The sequence below is a fragment of the Triticum urartu genome, unplaced genomic scaffold (genome assembly GCF_056163025.1).
Source record: "Triticum urartu cultivar PI428250 unplaced genomic scaffold, HENAU_Tu73 scaffold1063, whole genome shotgun sequence".
In the NCBI taxonomy this organism is placed as follows: Eukaryota; Viridiplantae; Streptophyta; class Magnoliopsida; order Poales; family Poaceae; genus Triticum; species Triticum urartu.
In genome coordinates this window covers 1-19,521 of record NW_028259528.1, presented here as the reverse complement: position 1 = coordinate 19,521, position 19,521 = coordinate 1, and the positions used below count along the sequence as shown (strand labels likewise).

The window sequence follows — 19,521 nt, the reverse complement described above, 5'->3', positions numbered from 1 at the left end:
AATTGCCTACTTAACTCAGTGGTTAGAGTATTGCTTTCATACGGCGGGAGTCATTGGTTCAAATCCAATAGTAGGTAAGTAGGTAGAAAAATTACTAGATAGCATTGGACTTACTTCGCTTCGCTATCTAATAACTTTTTCTACCCCTCTTCCCTTTTTCTTTGTATCAACTATAAACCACTGGATTGTCTTCAATTGGATGGGGGAATCCAATTGACAGCCTCGATTCGTATCCTAGCTCGTCTGAGAGCGAGCTTCGCTTCAACCAAATCTTTCGTACCCTCAGCTTTACTCAAGTTAGCTTCGGCTATTTCAAGTGCCTTTTGAGCTTCTTCCGGATCAATATCACTACCCAGTTCCGCATCATTTCCTAAAATGATGATCTCATTATTAACTATTCTCGCAAAACCGCTCCACAGAATCGCTGTTAACCATTGGTCGTTGAGGAGGCGTATTCTCAAAGGACCCATATCTACTGCTGTGTTAATGGGGGCGTGGTTTGGTAATACGCCAATTTGGCCACTATTAGTGGATAAAATGATTTCTTTCACTTCACAATCCCAAATAATTCGCTTAGGAGTCAGTACATAAAGATTTAATTTCATTTCTTCGATTTGTTCTCCTCTTCTAAGGTTATAGCTTTCGTGCTAGCTTCATCGATGTTACCCACCAAATAAAAAGCCTGTTCAGGTAGGCCGTCTAATTCTCCGGAAAGGATTAGTTGAAATCCCCTAATAGTTTCCGCAAGAGCAACATACTTTCCTGGAGAACCAGTAAAAACTTCTGCCACAAAGAACGGTTGTGATAAGAAACGCTCAATTTTTCTTGCTCTTGCTACAGTTAAACGATCCTCTTCCGATAATTCATCCAAGCCAAGAATTGCGATAATGTCCTGAAGTTCTTTGTAACGTTGTAAAGTTTCCTTAACTCTTTGCGCAGTTTCATAATGTTCGTTGCCAACGATCCGAGGCTGTAACATAGTCGAGGTTGAATCTAAAGGATCTACTGCTGGATAAATACCCTTGGAAGCTAATCCTCTGGAAAGTACGGTAGTAGCATCCAAATGTGCAAATGTTGTGGCAGGGGCAGGGTCGGTCAAATCGTCTGCAGGTACATAAACTGCTTGAATCGAAGTTATAGATCCCTTTTTAGTAGAAGCAATTCTTTCTTGCAAAGAACCCATTTCTGTACTAAGAGTAGGTTGATAACCCACTGCGGAGGGCATTCTCCCTAATAAAGCGGATACCTCTGATCCTGCTTGAACAAAACGAAAGATATTATCGATAAATAAAAGCACGTCTTGCTTATTAACATCTCGGAAATATTCCGCCATAGTTAGGGCAGTTAAACCAACTCTCATACGAGCTCCCGGTGGTTCATTCATTTGGCCATAGACTAGAGCTACCTTTGATTCCTCAATATTTTTTTCATTAATTACTCCGGATTCCTTCATTTCCATATAAAGATCATTTCCTTCACGAGTCCGTTCCCCTACTCCACCGAATACGGATACGCCCCCATGAGCTTTAGCAATGTTATTGATTAATTCCATGATCAGTACTGTTTTACCTACTCCAGCCCCCCCAAATAGTCCTATTTTTCCTCCACGTCGATAAGGAGCTAAAAGATCGACGACCTTAATACCTGTTTCAAAGATGGATAATTTCGTATCTAACTCGATAAAGGCAGGCGCAGATCTATGAATAGGGAACGTTGCACTACTATCTACAGGACCCAAATTGTCAACAGGCTCCCCAAGAACGTTGAAAATTCGTCCGAGAGTAGCTCCACCGACCGGAACACTGAGAGGAGCTCCCGTGTCAATCACTTCCATTCCTCTCATCAACCCGTCCGTAGCACTCATAGCTACAGCTCTAACTCGATTATTTCCTAATAATTGTTGTACCTCACAAGTCACATTAATTTGCTTATCGGCAGTGTCTCTACTCTGGACTACCAAAGCGTTATAAATATAAGGTAACTTGCCTGGGGGAAAAGTGACATCCAGCACGGGTCCAATAATTTGATCGATACGACCTGTACTTTTTTCTTCAATTGTGGAAACCCCGGGAGGAGAAGTAGTAGGATTGGTTCTCATAATTATCACATAATTAAAAAAAAGGAATTTGTCGAAATTTTTCTTTTTTTATTGTTGAATAATGCCAAATCAAATCAAAAAAAATCCAAAAGTAAAAAGGAAATGAATTAGTTAATTCAATAAGAGAGAAAAGGGGACCAGGACTTGATTTCGTTGCCCAAGCGAATCCCATTCAATCGTTTACTCATGGAATGAGTCCATTGGAAAGTTCAATCAATCTTTTTTTTCATATACATTTTGCCTTTTGTGGAGGATCTGTGCCTACTCTACTTTCCTATCTAGGACTTCGATATACAAAATATATACTACTGTGAAGCATAGATTGCTGTCAACAAAGAATTTTATTAGTATTTAGTTAGGTATTTGCATTCAAAATAAGAAAAGAGAACTATTAAGAACTTGTAAAATAAGGATTAGGAATTAATTTGGGTTGCGCTATATCTATCAAAGAGTATACAATAATTATGGATTTGGTAAATCAAATCCATGGTTTAATAACGAACCGTGTTAACTTACCATAACAACAACTCAATTCCTATCGAATTCCTATATTGGAATTCCTATAGGATAGAACATACACAGGGTGTACGCATTATATATGAATGAAACATATTCATTAACCTAAGCATGCCCTCAATTTTCTTTAATGAGTTGATATTATATTAATTGAATATCCTTTTTGTTTTACGAGATTTTTGCTAAAGTTTCATTTACGCCTAATTAACATCGAGTAGACCCTGTTATTGTGAGAATTCTTAATTCAAGAGTTATAGGGAGGGACTTATGTCACCACAAACAGAAACTAAAGCAGGTGTTGGATTTCAAGCTGGTGTTAAAGATTATAAATTGACTTACTACACCCCAGAGTATGAAACTAAGGATACTGATATCTTGGCAGCATTCCGAGTAAGTCCTCAGCCTGGGGTTCCGCCCGAAGAAGCAGGGGCTGCAGTAGCTGCCGAATCTTCTACTGGTACATGGACAACTGTTTGGACTGATGGACTTACCAGTCTTGATCGTTACAAAGGACGATGCTATCACATCGAGCCTGTTGCTGGGGAAGACAACCAATGGATCTGTTATGTAGCTTATCCATTAGACCTATTTGAAGAGGGTTCCGTTACTAACATGTTTACTTCCATTGTAGGTAACGTATTTGGTTTCAAAGCCCTACGTGCTCTACGTTTGGAGGATCTACGAATTCCCCCTACTTATTCAAAAACTTTCCAAGGCCCGCCTCATGGTATCCAAGTTGAAAGAGATAAGTTGAACAAGTACGGTCGTCCTTTATTGGGATGTACTATTAAACCAAAATTGGGATTATCCGCAAAAAATTATGGTAGAGCGTGTTATGAGTGTCTACGTGGTGGACTTGATTTTACCAAAGATGATGAAAACGTAAACTCACAACCATTTATGCGCTGGAGAGACCGTTTTGTCTTTTGTGCCGAAGCTATTTATAAATCACAGGCCGAAACCGGTGAAATCAAGGGGCATTACTTGAATGCGACTGCGGGTACATGTGAAGAAATGATTAAGAGAGCTGTATTTGCAAGAGAATTAGGGGTTCCTATTGTAATGCATGACTACTTAACTGGGGGATTCACCGCAAATACTACTTTGGCTCATTATTGCCGCGACAATGGCCTACTTCTTCACATTCACCGTGCAATGCATGCAGTTATTGATAGACAGAAAAATCATGGTATGCATTTCCGTGTATTAGCTAAAGCATTGCGTATGTCTGGGGGAGATCATATCCACTCCGGTGTACAGTAGTAGGTAAGTTAGAAGGGGAACGCGAAATGACTTTAGGTTTTGTTGATTTATTGCGCGATGATTTTATTGAAAAAGATCGTGCTCGCGGTATCTTTTTCACTCAGGACTGGGTATCCATGCCAGGTGTTATACCGGTAGCTTCAGGTGGTATTCATGTTTGGCATATGCCAGCTCTGACCGAAATCTTTGGGGACGATTCTGTATTACAATTTGGTGGAGGAACTTTAGGACATCCTTGGGGAAATGCACCTGGTGCAGCAGCTAATCGAGTGGCTTTAGAAGCCTGTGTACAAGCTCGTAACGAAGGGCGCGATCTTGCTCGCGAAGGTAATGAAATTATCCGAGCAGCTTGCAAATGGAGTCCTGAACTAGCCGCAGCTTGTGAAGTATGGAAGGCGATCAAATTCGAGTTCGAGCCGGTAGATACTATTGATTAACTAGATAAAACTAAAGATAAAGAAGGTATAAATAAAAAAGAAACGAAATAAAAAGAGAAAAAAATCAGTTATGAAATGCAGTAATTCTTCTTTATTCTTCTAATTGATTGCAATTAAACTCGGCTCAATCTTTTTTAGAAAAAAAAGATTGAGCCGAATAAAAATAGATCATGATATGATCATGAGACTTGACAAATTGAGATTCGTCTATTCTATATATCTAGAATATATATATTAAGGTATAATACAATAAAGAAATACAAATAAAATAATAAAATAATAAAATATAGTATTATCATATGATAATGATAATGGAATCAAATACGCAGTATTTACAGAAAAAAGTCTTCGTTTATTGGGAAAGAATCAATATACTTTTAATGTCGAATCGGGATTCACTAAGACAGAAATAAAGCATTGGGTCGAACTCTTCTTTGGTGTTAAGGTGGTAGCTGTGAATAGCCATCGACTACCTGGAAAAGGTAGAAGAATAGGACCTATTCTGGGCCATACAATGCATTACAGACGTATGATCATTACCCTTCAACCGGGTTATTCTATTCCACTTCTAGATAGAGAAAAAAACTAAAGGAGAATGAATGAAAAAAGACATAGTTTGGAAGTTAGACCTTTTTATAGGACTCTCTTTCAATTTCAAAAAAGAGGACGTTTGAAACTTTTAACAGGCGTAATCGTGAGTCAACAAGTGACTCGAACTGTGTGTAAAAAAAGAAGCATTTTTTTTTTTTCAAAATGCTAGAACTAGATAAGGAAGTTTTCTATAACCTTGAGAAAAAGGATAAAAAGGTAGTTTTTTTTTAGTTTATGACTCCGATCAAGAGCGAGAAATCCTTGATTTGGGATTGGACATAGAACCTGGACCCATCGTAGAGACGTTTAGTTCAAAAGAAAGGATGTATCCTGATGGTAAGAATTATACTTTCGTGGAAATACAGCGCTATAGACTTCAATGCGGTAGAGTAGACGTTTTGTTTCTAATTTTTCTGGACCAAACCTCCGCTCCGACCCAACGATACAATGAATTTTTTCTGTTCATATTCATAAATAAAAAAGATTCGGAATCGCAATGCTACTATATGCGTCCAGAGGAGTATTTGGAATAATATTCTTCTATAATCCATTATTGCGGGGGGTCTTACTAACAGGGCTTCGCTGCACGGGACAGGTCTTCGTCGAAAAGCTAACTCCACCCGGCATTTTCATACCCTTTCTTTGGGTGGTATATCGCCTTTTAAAGTCTAAGAGGGTAGTAGGGGATCTATAGTAGGTAAGATAATTTGCCCTTTGATTTTGATTGAATATACTATTTTTCCGCCTTTACCACGCATTATTGTATGCGCTTCTAGAGAAGTATGTATGCAGGAAGTAAATTCTAACCGCTTTCTTTTGAATCCAATTTCAAATTAGATTAGAAAGATAGAAAGGCCATGAGGATGGGAAAATCAAAATAAAATCTTTTTAATTAGTTCTCCTTTTTTGGAATTTTCTTATTATCCTTTCATTTTTTTTACAGAATATTTTTCAAACTAAAAATAAAAAATACAATACAATAGTCAATATTCCTTATAATAGATATACTTAATTATATCATAAGAATCTTAAGATATTTTTCGACTAGATAGAAATAGTAAATTTGAATTGAGACACCTATTCCATGACGGATTTAAACTTACCTTCTATTTTCGTGCCTTTAGTAGGCTTAGTATTTCCGGCAATTGCAATGACTTCTTTATTTCTTTATGTGCAAAAAAATAAGATTGTCTAGTATTTTTTAGTGTAAGTAATATAATATGGTAGGGTATGTGGCTTTTTCTACACACACTTTCTACACACAAATGAAAAACGGTTATGGATGCGGATATAGGCTACGAGCATAAATGCATGAATATGCAGAGCCAGGTATAGCGAGTTTTATTTTATTTATTTTAATTGAATCAACGAATATTTTTTGAATAGAAAGTCAATGTATCTAACCTATTATTTCACAGGAGTACTAGTTGCTGAAGGCGATTTCAGAATCAAAAAAAGTAAAGTCAAAATTATTTAGCTTATTCTCTCAATTTCAATCGACCGCTGCTGGATTTAGTATATCTAATATGAATTGGCGATCAGAACACATATGGGTAGAACTTCTAAAAGGTTCTCGAAAAAGGGGTAATTTTTTCTGGGCCTGTATTCTTTTTCTAGGTTCACTAGGATTCTTATCGGTTGGGATTTCCAGTTATCTTGGTAAGAATATTATATCTATACTTCCATCTCAAGAAATTCTTTTTTTTCCGCAGGGGGTCGTGATGTCTTTCTACGGAATCGCAGGCCTATTCATTAGCTCCTACTTGTGGTGTACTATTTTGTGGAATGTAGGTAGTGGTTATGACCGATTCGATAGAAAAGAGGGAATAGTGTGCATTTTTCGTTGGGGATTCCCTGGAATAAAACGTCGCGTCTTCCTTCGATTCCTTATGCGGGATATCCAATCAATTAGAATTCAGGTTAAAGAGGGTCTTTATCCTCGTCGTATTCTTTATATGGAAATCCGGGGCCAGGGGATCATTCCCTTGACTCGTACTGATGATAAATTTTTTACTCCACGAGAAATTGAACAAAAAGCTGCCGAATTGGCCTATTTCTTGCGCGTACCAATTGAAGTATTTTGAGGTATCTTTTTTGAACTGAGTTGAATGAAGAAAAGAAGAATTGGAAGAAGAAAAGTTTTCTCAACACAGGGAGGAAGTCCCTTCTAAATTGGATTTGTTATTGTAAGGGGATTTTTAAGTATTTATCTAAAGGAAGGAACAAACGAGGATAAGAGAAATTTGCTTTTAATTTTTTTTTATCCAAGTTAGATATATCGCATACTATTCTTCCTTTTTCATCCGAAAGGGCTTTTTTTTTATTCTATTTCACTATTTCATTCCATCTAGATCTAAGAAAGAACCCAATGCACTGAAATTCCACTAATAACTAATATACAAAAAAGAAGAATAGATACAGGGTATCAAACCTATAGAGTTTTTGCTTCAAAGAAATAGAAATATCATGAAATAGAAATATCATCATATAGAGTCAGGGAATGGAATAGAGTCAGCGAATGAAGCATATTCATTAACAACTCCATTTACAGATCAAAAATGAAAAAAAAGAAAGCATTGCCTTCTTTACTATATCTTGTATTTATCGTACTTTTGCCTTGGGGGGTCTCTTCCTCATTTAACAAATGTCTGGAACTTTGGATTAAGAATTGGTGGAATACCAGGCAATCCGAAACTCTCTTAACTGATATTCAAGAGAAAAGGATTCTAGAAAGATTCATAGAATTAGAAGAACTTTCTCTCTTGGACGAGATGATAAAAGGGAAACTAAAGACACATGTACAAAAACCTCCTACAGGAATACACAAGGAAATAATACAATGGGTCAAAATAAATAATGAGGATCATCTCCATACCATTTTGCATTTCTCGACAAATATAATCTGTTTGGCTATTCTAAGTGGTTCTTTTTTTCTGGGTAAAGAGGAACTTGTCATTTTGAATTCTTGGGTTCAGGAATTCTTCTATAATTTAAATGACTCAATAAAAGCTTTTTTTATTCTTTTAGTTACTGATTTTTTTGTTGGATTTCACTCCACCCGTGGTTGGGAACTAGTAATTCGTTGGGTCTACAACGATTTTGGATGGGCTCCTAACGAGCTTATTTTCACTATTTTTGTTTGTAGTTTTCCAGTAATTCTAGATACATGTTTGAAATTTTGGGTCTTTTTTTGTTTAAATCGTCTATCTCCTTCGCTTGTAGTCATTTATCATTCAATTAGTGAAGCATAAATTCATTTGATCTCCCGATATTAATATTAATCAAATTAGCAAGCATCTTTTTTTAGAAAGAAAGCCCTTTTCCATTTTAGCAAAATTCTTTCTATTTATACCTACTTTAAGGTATTCATCATTGCAGTACAACTGTTGCAGTAGAATGACAACAGATTCGTGTATAGGGAACTAGATTAGCTTAGCTACCTATCTAATTTATTGTAGAAATTCTGGGATCTGCGATTGGACATGGAAAATAGAAATACTTTTTCTTGGGTAAAGGAACAGATAACTCGATCGATTTCTGTATCGATCATGATATACGTAATAACTCGGACATCTATTTCAAATGCATATCCCATTTTTGCGCAGCAGGGTTATGAAAACCCACGAGAAGCAACTGGACGAATTGTATGTGCCAATTGCCATTTAGCTAGCAAGCCCGTCGATATTGAAGTTCCCCAAGCTGTGCTTCCCGATACTGTATTTGAAGCAGTTCTTCGAATTCCTTATGATATGCAATTGAAACAAGTTCTTGCTAATGGAAAAAAGGGAGGGTTGAATGTAGGTGCTGTTCTTATTTTGCCCGAGGGATTCGAATTAGCGCCGCCCGATCGTATTTCCCCTGAGTTAAAAGAAAAGATAGGAAATCTTGCTTTTCAGAGTTATCGTCCCGATAAAAAAAACATTCTTGTGATAGGCCCTGTTCCCGGTAAGAAATATAGTGAAATTGTCTTTCCCATTCTTTCCCCTGATCCTGCTACGAAGAAAGATGCTCATTTCTTAAAATATCCCATATATGTAGGGGGAAACCGAGGAAGAGGACAGATCTATCCTGATGGTAGCAAGAGTAACAATACAGTCTATAATGCTACGTCAACAGGTATAGTAAGAAAAATACTACGTAAAGAAAAGGGGGGGTATGAAATATCCATAGTTGATGCATCAGATGGACGCCAAGTGATTGATATTATACCTCCCGGACCAGAACTTCTTGTTTCAGAGGGGGAATCCATCAAGCTTGATCAACCATTAACAAGCAATCCTAATGTGGGAGGTTTTGGTCAGGGGGACGCAGAAATCGTGCTTCAGGATCCATTACGTGTCCAAGGCCTTTTGTTCTTCTTCGCATCCGTTATTTTGGCACAAGTTTTTTTGGTTCTCAAAAAGAAACAGTTTGAAAAGGTTCAATTGTACGAAATGAATTTCTAGGTCCCGGGATTTCTTACCATCAAGTTGGTAAAAAGCCTCGATTTATTGGCAATTGCTAGAATTATCTATGATCTATTTTGGAAATCCTTTTTTTGTTTAGACTGCTTTTTGTTTATGAGATGTCTGGAATTCCTTATTTATATCCCATGCAAAAGAAGAGAATCCAAGGCAAAGGCGAGAACAATCAAATTAAAATTTCTTCTTTTTCGGAGGGATTGCAGGTCTTCTTAATCGTCTATTCGGCACAAGAAAAAGCCTTTTTCTTGTGCCGATTCTTCTTGTATCAAAATAAGAATCCTTTTTCTTCCTAATTCGTCAAAGATTACTATTTCTTCTTTATTCGGGTCTGTCTCTTGGACCTCTTTTTCTTTTGCTTAGGTTTAGCCGAGGTAGTGGACAAACAGAGGGGAAGAAAATATGGCGGGGGAAAAATTTCTTGTGATTGTGAGCAAATTGCTTGGCTTGTTTAATTAAGTTCAACTTCAAATTTACAGAAATTTTGCAAAAAAAAAGTAAACTCTTCCATTGAAGGTTTTTTTATTTTTAGGCTAGTTGAATAGTTTTGATTAAGGTTTTATTAGTTTATTACTCGAAACTAAATCAAGGATTTTCAGGATACTTCCTTCGTGGAATAAGATATTGGATCCTCGAGTGATCTCTTTTTCTTGTTGCTTCATAAGAGTGAATCGAATAGATTCAATTCGCGTTATAAGAGTAAAATAAAAATTCCGCGGGTCCTTTCCGCTCTAATCAGATAAAGGGGGGTAAGGACCCGCTAAGCTCCTACTTTTTCATGTTTACAATCTGGTCCCTCCGATTACTATAGAGATGAACCCAATCCAGAATATGAACCATAAAAGAAAACACCTACTAAACCAATCACAGCAATACCAGCTACAGTACCTATCAGCCAAAGAGGAATTCTTCCAGTAGTATCGGCCATTTCCCCTACTTTCCTCCACATTTTATCAATTGGTCATGCTAGAGACAAAAACAGTCATGGGTAGTTATAAGGATGGTATCCTTCCAAATGGGATAAGAGAATTCTTATTAGTCTCTTTCTTTCTCTCAATTGAAGAAGTAATTGGAAAATAAAACAGCAAGTACAAAAATGAGTAATAAACCCCAGTATAGACTGGTACGATTCAATTCAACATTTTGTTCATTCGGGTTTGATTGTGTCATAGTTCTATAGTTGGAATTTGTTTTATCGTTGGATGAACTGCATTGCTGATATTGATCCCAAGAAAAAAACAGTAGGTACAGCTAGTCCGTGAATAGCCAGCCATCGCACTGTTAAAAATAGGATAGGTTCGATCTATGGTCATTGAGGGCCTCCTAAAAGGATCTACTAAATTCATCGAGTTGTTCTAAAGAATCAAAACGGTCGGTTATTAACGGAATTCCTTGTCGGCTTTCCGTGAAATACTCGTTTGGCCTAGGACTTCCAAACACGTCATAAGCTAAACCCGTACTGACAAATAACCAACCCGCAATGAATAGGGAAGGTATAGTAATGCTATGAATAACCCAGTATCGAATACTGGTAATAATATCAGCAAAAGAACGTTCTCCCGTGCTTCCAGACATGCTGAACTCCCAAAATTTTTGTACATTCAAAAAAGGAATTGATTCCGTAAAAGATGGGATCGACCAGTAAATAGAAAATTACTGATATTTCATCCTTGTGAGATTGTCAATTTTGTACCAAAGGTGTATTTTGAGTATACCGAATTAGTATAGCTATCCTTCCTATGGCACAGCAATCTGGTTTTGCCTGGTTCCGAAACATAATTACTTTTTTATTTTTTTTTTGTCTATAGGTAAGCTATATGTTATTCAAGGCATCAATAGAAAACCCCATTTTTGTAGGTTCTACTTACTTTTCATTGGCTTCGGAATAATAGAGTAATTCGGAATAGCAGCCAAAATCTTGGGAAAATCTAAGTTAATGATCAATAGGTTTGGATAAATAATTTAGGAAGGATATTCTCATACTGACACAATACAAGGACAAGTATATGTGAAATCTATCCTTTCATAATTCGTAATTCATCCTTGTATTGTTTGTTGGATTAGGTCTAACTTTCTTGACCAAACTGCGAGCGCGGAACTTTACGAGATGAAATAGGGAAAGACAGAAGATAGAATAGAACTTAAAAGGATAATTGAAGTGACTCGTCTTCGAATCTACTTTGGTTGGAGTTCGAAAAAGGAATAAAAATAAAGTAAATTCAAGGAAGAGCTTTCTTTTTTTTTTTTTTTTAACAGCCCCTTGGCAGGTCGTGGAATGCTTTTGTTCTCCTCTTATTCCATATGGAATACAATCAGTTAAAATAAGAAGGAATAGGGGAATATTCGATCGTTCACTCCAAAAAGAGGGTCCTATTGAAAAAGAAATTATCCAAAATAGAAAGAAGTTTTTTTTTTCAAATTCAATTGTTTATTTATCTCTTATTCAAAAATTTCCCTGAAAATTGAATTTCTTTTTTTCATTCAATGGGGTTAGATGATCTAGTTCTTAATATTATTACTTTACTCAATTGACAAATTCCACAACAAATCTCTTGATTCGGAATTAGGGACTCATGTATCATCTGATGAATCCACTTTCTTTTACACTTCTGTATCTTACTCTATCTTGTTTTTTAGTATTATCTAAAATAACTGATGAATTATGAATTTTCCATAACTTAGGTAAATGCTTTACCAACATATGTAGTGTAGTAAAAAAAAATAAATGGAATTTAACTCTTTCATGCTTACTTTAACTAGTTATTTTGGTTTTCTACTGGCTGCTTTAACTATAACCCCAGCTCTATTTATTGGCTTGAACAAGATACGCCTTATTTGAATTGACTGAATAATTATAATTCAGAAAAGAAAAATCTTTCTTTGGGATTCCTGGCATTCTACGACTCTTTTCCAGACTAATTAGGAATTCTTTTCTTGGTCATTGAGATTCGTGGATAATTTAGAGTACTATTTAGGGATAGATCGTACCTCTTTTTTTATCCCCTCGAACAAATCGAAATGATTGAAGTTTTTCTATTTGGAATCGTCTTAGGCCTAATTCCTATTACTTTAGCGGGATTATTCGTGACTGCGTATTTGCAATACAGGCGTGGGGATCAGTTGGATCTTTGATTGAGTCATTTTTTTTTTTTGATTGACCTCCTCCAGACCAGAGAGGAGGTCAAATTGAAATTGGAGTTACAATTCAATTTTGTTAAGTTATTTTACTCTGCTTCGACATAAAATAGATGGAATCACGCTCTGTAGGATTTGAACCTACGACATCGGGTTTTGGAGACCCGCGTTCTACCGAACTGAACTAAGAGCGCTTTCATTCATTCAAAAAGAAAATCTTTTTCTATTCCTAATGTATCTCACGTACGTATAGTCTCCACAAATTCAAGTTATACCCACTTTACTTTAATTGATCTCGTCGCTACTGCCTATAAAGAAGAAAGAAGTAATAGGTAGGGATGACAGGATTTGAACCTGTGACATTTTGTACCCAAAACAAACGCGCTACCAAGCTGCGCTACATCCCTTTTCCAAATTAAATTGTTGTACAATGCCATTGTACACAATTCCTGTCTTCTTTTCCACATCATAATTTTCTTCTTCTTTCTTTCTCTATCTATATATAGAACCCTCGTGTCATTTCTTCTTTTTGGTCTCATATAATTAAGGAATTATATACATATAAAATCCAATATAATTTCGCCTATAAAAGAAGGATTACTTTTCCTTGGTAATATATAGGAAGAAGGGGTCATCTTTTTCTTTTTTAGGGATAGGAAAATTTCGTCGATATGGTTCATTTTATATATAGCATAACAATCTTGGGCAAGAGTTTATGATCATATATGTATTCCAACAAGGAAGGAGGATTTTCAATGCGGGATATAAAAACATATCTCTCTGTAGCACCCGTGCTAAGTACTCTATGGTTTGGTGCTTTAGCAGGTTTATTGATAGAAATTAATTTTATTCCCAGATGCTTTGTCATTCCCTTTTTTTTAATTCTAGTTATTGCTATGGGAGGGATAGATTTCTTCGTGATATGACAAAATTTGATCCTTTTCAATCTTTTTTTAGTATCGGAAGGAAAAAGAAAGAAAAGATGGATTGGGTTGAACCTCAGAGTCATTAAAAATTTGGTAAACCCCATTTTTGAAAATAGAAATTCAATTTAAAGGGGTACCCAAGCTAAATAAGGCCTCAGAAATCAGAGCATAGAAAAGGCGGGGCTGGCTAATTAAATGAAAGGATTTCGAACCAAAATCTTTGCTAATTCGACAAGGATTGTATTCTTTAATTATTTCTCTATTTTTTATTACTTAATTAAAGAATAAAAAAAAATTATTCTAATGAATTTTATTCTTCTTCTTCGGATTCAAAATAGAAGAATAAAAGAATAAGTAGAAGAATTAAGTTAAGTCAATCCAAAAAGAAAAGGAGGTTCATGGCCAAGGGAAAAGATGTTAGAATCAGAGTTATTTTGGAATGCATCAGTTGTGTTCGAAAAGGTGCCAATGAGGAATCGACGGGGATTTCTAGATATAGTACTCAAAAGAATCGCCACAATACACCCGGACAATTAGAATTCAAAAAATTTTGTCGTTATTGTCGCAAGCATACGACTCATCACGAAATAAAGAAATAGGAACATCGTGTGTTTGATCTTTCCAAACAACAGAAAGAGTAAGAACTTCATATTTAATATATAAAGAAAACATAGTATAGAATACAAAATACAAATCAACTCATCTGATTTCCGGTAGATATTATTTCATATGTATAGAGGGTATTCATATACTATAATATGAATCAAATAAGATATGGATCAAAGAAAAACTACTTCTTCTGGATCCTAAATTAATAAAATAAAGAAGTGAATTTTCAAATTTTCAAATTTTAAATAAGGAATAAATCATGTATACATCTAAACAACCTTTTCTTAAATCTAAGCAACCCTTTAGTAAATCCAAGCAAACTTTTAATAAATCCAAGCAACCCTTTCGTAAATCCAAGCAAACTTTTCGTAAATTCAAGCAACCTTTTCGTAAATCTAAACAACCTTTTCGTAGGCGTCCCCGGATTGGCCCGGGAGATCGAATTGATTATAGAAACATGAGTTTAATTAATAGATTTATTAGTGAACAAGGAAAAATATTATCGAGACGAATAAATAGATTAACCTTGAAACAACAACGATTAATTACTCTTGCTATAAAACAGGCTCGTATTTTATCTTTCTTACCGTTTCGTAACTATGAGAACGAAAAGCAATTTCAAGCCCAGTCAATTTCAATAATTACAGGTTCTAGACCCAGAAAAAATAGACATATTCCTCAATTAACGCAAAAGTACAATTCCAATCGAAACTTAAGAAACAACAACCAAAATTTAAGAAACAACAACCGGAACTTAAGTTCCGATTGTTGATGTTTTATTCGAATTCGAAAGGGCCAGACCTATATATATTATAAAGAAAGTAATCCAGCTCGTTGATTCCTACCACTTAATCTTAATTTATTGTATCTTCCCGGAGTTCCCTCTCCGGGAATTCATCTTTTATTATTCCAGTATATTACTTTATTTATACCTTTAATTGATGATCTTTATTTTATTGGAAATCGTGTAAAGATTATTTGGATTTGATACAGCTACTTGTGCAAGCATTTTACGATTAAGAATCAATTTCTTCTTGTACAGGTTGTGTATTAATTTACTATAACTATCGAATACTTTATATACCCGCGTTGCTGCGTTTATCCGAGTGATCCACAAACGACGAAAATCCCTCTTTTGCCTACCTCTATCTCGATGAGAGGAAACAAAAGCTCTTTTTACCTGTTGGGTAATCATTCGATTAAGTCTTAAATGAGCCCCTCTAAAGTTTGAGGCAAATGAACGCATTTTTGTTCGTCGTCTCCGGGCTATATATCCTCGCGGAACTCTGGTCATTGAATCAAATTAACCTTAATGAATAACTAATGATTTCTCTTCTTTTAGCCACCCTTTTTCTCATTAATAACAAAACTAATTATTCCGATATATAAAATATTAATTCCAATGGCTTTTGCTATAGTAACCTTCCCAACCACGATTTTTTATTCCACTCCGTTCAGTTATTTCTATACGAAATAACAAATTCATTCTAATAATACTAAAAAAAATAGTGGGTTCCATCGTTTCTATGGTTCCCTTTTAAACGGTGAGGCCCTCTCTATACACCGGAGCCCTTTCTTTCATCAAAAGGTATTGCGAACTTGTATAGTCCACATTCTTTGGCTCTACCTATCCATTATAGAGTAAATAGCTCTTTTCACAATAAGAGTTATCCATACAGTGACGGTATTTAATTATGAAAGTTGGCTAAGTAGCTGACCCTGTTAGTCCGTTCTTTTAAGATAAAGGAGCATAAGCCTTTTTCTTTTTATTACTATTTCCTCCGCTTAATGGATAACCATTTGCTACCAATGGGAGAATTGCTTCTTATTTCCAATTTAGATAATTGGATTTGCACCAAAGGAAACCATAAATTCCATATACCATAGAAATCTAGGATAGAGAAGCTATATCCTATTCATTGGTACTAATCATGGATACTTCAATTTTTTTTATATTTGTTTGAAGTCATGATCTGAACGAGTCGCACATACACCCTAGCACATGTTCCTCGACGCTGAGGGCATCCTTTAAGCGCGGCCGTTTTTCGAGCATTTCGTATTGGCTGTCTTGCGTTTCTAATAAGTTGTTTAACCGTCGGCATGTTGTATGTATATAGAAAAAAATGGATTGGTTTAGATCCATCTTAACCTGATGATTGCTCATCATGAAGTCTTTCTATTTTCTATTAAATCGAGGAAAACACGAATTTAGCTGTGAAATAACTTTACAAGAAATCCGGACACTACCAATCCTTAAACATTTCTGGAAACCACACTGGATCAGTATCGCAGTGCTTGTCAATCATTTCATCCCCTACAATATCGACAAGTCCATAAGCTTTGGCTTCGTCTGCTGACATAAAAACATCCCTTTCCATGTCTTCGGATACAACCCAAAAAGGCTTGCCTGTTCTTACTGCATAAACCCTTGTGATCATTTCGCGAACTTTGTGTAACTCTTCTACTTCTAGTAAAAATTCTGGTGTCCTTGCCCGATAATAAGCACTAGCAGGTTGGTGAAGCATAATCCTCGCGTGAGGGAATGCTATACGCTTGGTGGGTTCTCCTCCAAGCAGAATGAAGGACGCCATGGAGGCGGCTATTCCGAGGCATATTGTATATATATCTGGTGTCACCGTTTGCATCGTATCAAAAATAGCCATTCCTGAGATTAGCCACCCGCCTGGGGAGTTTATAAACAAAAAAATATCACTAATTCCATCTTCTATACTCAGATATACCATGAGACCTGTAATATGATTCGTGATCTCGCAACGAATCTCTTGACCTAAAAAAAGTGTCCTTTCTCGATACATAACATTGTATAAGTCAACCCAAGTCGCTTCTTCATCTCCAGGAATCCGGTAAGGTACTTTTGGAACACCAATGGGCATATTAGATTAATATTATTAAATTTAAGTAAGAAAACCACACTTTAATATGGAAACGTAAGAATGGAACAGAAAGAAAGAATCCGCAGTTTATTGTCTTAATTTTTATTCTTATTCTATATGAATATTATAGATTCTATTAATACGTAGATTGAAAGGTTATACATATAAGGAATGTAAGACAGATTGAATAAAGAAAAGGGAATGGGTGATTTGAATGCTAAACAAAGAGGGGTAGCGATCTATTCTTCGTTTTTTCCAAATTGGCCAAGTTACCCATTGCATATTGGCACTTATCGAGTATAGAATAGATCTGCTTCTCTTTCTTCTTATGAACAGAATTGGCTTCTTATTTTTAATGGAATGAAATAAATATTCGCGCTTTCTGACACAGAATCCCCTAGAAGGGTTAGGTACATAGGATATGGATAGTCTTTTTCAATGCGATAAAATAAAGCGACATCGTGTCTATTTTTCTTTGCTAAAGGGGTATTTCCATGGGTTTGCCTTGGTATCGTGTTCATACTGTCGTATTGAATGATCCGGGTCGATTGCTTGCGGTGCATATAATGCACACAGCTCTAGTTTCTGGTTGGGCTGGCTCAATGGCTTTATACGAATTAGCAGTTTTTGATCCCTCTGATCCTGTTCTGGATCCAATGTGGAGACAAGGTATGTTCGTAATTCCCTTCATGACTCGTTTAGGAATAACGGATTCGTGGGGTGGTTGGAGTATTTCAGGAGGAACTGTAACAAATCCGGGTATTTGGAGTTATGAAGGTGTGGCAGGTACGCATATTGTGTTTTCTGGCTTGTGTTTCTTGGCAGCGATCTGGCATTGGGTATATTGGGACCTAGAAATATTCTCTGATGAGCGGACGGGAAAACCCTCTTTGGATTTGCCCAAGATCTTTGGAATTCATTTATTTCTTGCAGGGGTGGCTTGCTTTGGCTTTGGGGCATTTCATGTAACGGGTTTGTATGGTCCTGGGATATGGGTATCCGATCCTTATGGACTAACTGGAAAAGTACAAGCTGTAAATCCAGCGTGGGGTGCAGAAGGTTTTGATCCTTTTGTTCCGGGGGGAATAGCTTCTCATCATATTGCTGCGGGTACATTGGGTATATTAGCGGGCTTATTCCATCTTAGTGTCCGTCCGCCTCAACGTCTATATAAAGGATTACGTATGGGCAATATTGAAACTGTACTTTCCAGTAGTATCGCTGCTGTTTTTTTTGCAGCTTTCGTAGTTGCTGGAACTATGTGGTATGGGTCAGCAACGACCCCAATCGAATTATTTGGGCCTACTCGTTATCAGTGGGATCAGGGATACTTTCAGCAAGAAATATATCGAAGAGTTAGCAATGGTTTAGCCGAAAATCTTAGTTTATCAGAAGCTTGGTCTAAAATTCCCGAAAAATTAGCCTTTTATGATTATATTGGTAATAATCCGGCAAAAGGGGGATTATTCAGAGCAGGCTCAATGGACAATGGGGATGGAATAGCTGTTGGATGGTTAGGACATCCCGTCTTTAGAGATAAAGAAGGACGTGAGCTTTTTGTACGCCGTATGCCTACTTTTTTTGAAACATTTCCGGTTGTTTTGGTAGATGAGGAGGGAATTGTTAGAGCAGACGTTCCTTTTAGAAGAGCAGAATCCAAATATAGTGTTGAACAAGTAGGTGTAACGGTGGAGTTCTATGGTGGCGAACTTAATGGAGTAAGTTATTCTGATCCTGCTACTGTAAAAAAATATGCGAGGCGTTCTCAATTAGGGGAAATTTTTGAATTAGACCGGGCTACTTTGAAATCTGATGGTGTTTTTCGCAGCAGTCCAAGGGGTTGGTTCACTTTTGGTCATGCTACCTTTGCTTTGCTCTTCTTTTTCGGACACATTTGGCATGGCGCTAGAACATTGTTCCGAGATGTTTTTGCTGGTATTGATCCAGATTTGGATGCTCAAGTGGAATTTGGAACATTCCAAAAAGTGGGAGATCCAACTACAAGGAAACAGGCAGTTTGATACACATTGTTATAGTATCTTTCACCTCTCTTTTTTGATTTGACATGGGAAACATCTCCCATCCTTTCTTTGACTCTTTTTCTTTCTTTATATGGGAAATTATCCCAAATGACAAATGAATAGGTGTGGAAGTTATAATTGTAAATAAACCAGGATCGAATCTATGGAAGCATTGGTTTATACGTTCCTTTTAGTTTCGACTTTAGGGATAATTTTTTTCGCTATCTTCTTCCGAGAACCACCTAAGGTTCCACCAACTCCAACTAAAAGAATAAAATAATTTCATTTAAGTAAGAAGTCCCCCTATCTGGGAGACTTCTTACTTAAATTAGTCTCCGTGTTCTTCGAATGGATCTCTTAATTGTTGAGAGGGTTGCCCAAACGCGGTATATAAGGCATACCCAGTAAAGCTTACAAGTAAACCAGATATGGAGATGGCGACTAAAGTTGCTGTTTCCATTTTTATAGAATTTCAAGATTACAATGGATCTACGAAAAGATCGTGTATTTACAACTACAACGGAATAGTATACAAAGTCAACACCAATGATTAAATAGAATTTATGGCTAC

At 36.3% G+C, this 19,521-nt stretch overlaps 2 non-coding genes across 2 annotated transcripts; both read right to left on the bottom strand.

The window, feature by feature from the left end:
* Positions 1-12,620: 12,620 nt before the first annotated feature.
* TRNAW-CCA (transfer RNA tryptophan (anticodon CCA)) lies at positions 12,621-12,694 on the bottom strand. The gene has a single exon. It is a non-coding gene; the product is annotated as a tRNA-Trp (tRNA).
* Positions 12,695-12,833: 139 nt separating this feature from the next.
* Positions 12,834-12,907, bottom strand: TRNAP-UGG (transfer RNA proline (anticodon UGG)). Its single transcript has one exon. It is a non-coding gene; the product is annotated as a tRNA-Pro (tRNA).
* Between the last annotated feature and the right edge of the window lie 6,614 nt (positions 12,908-19,521).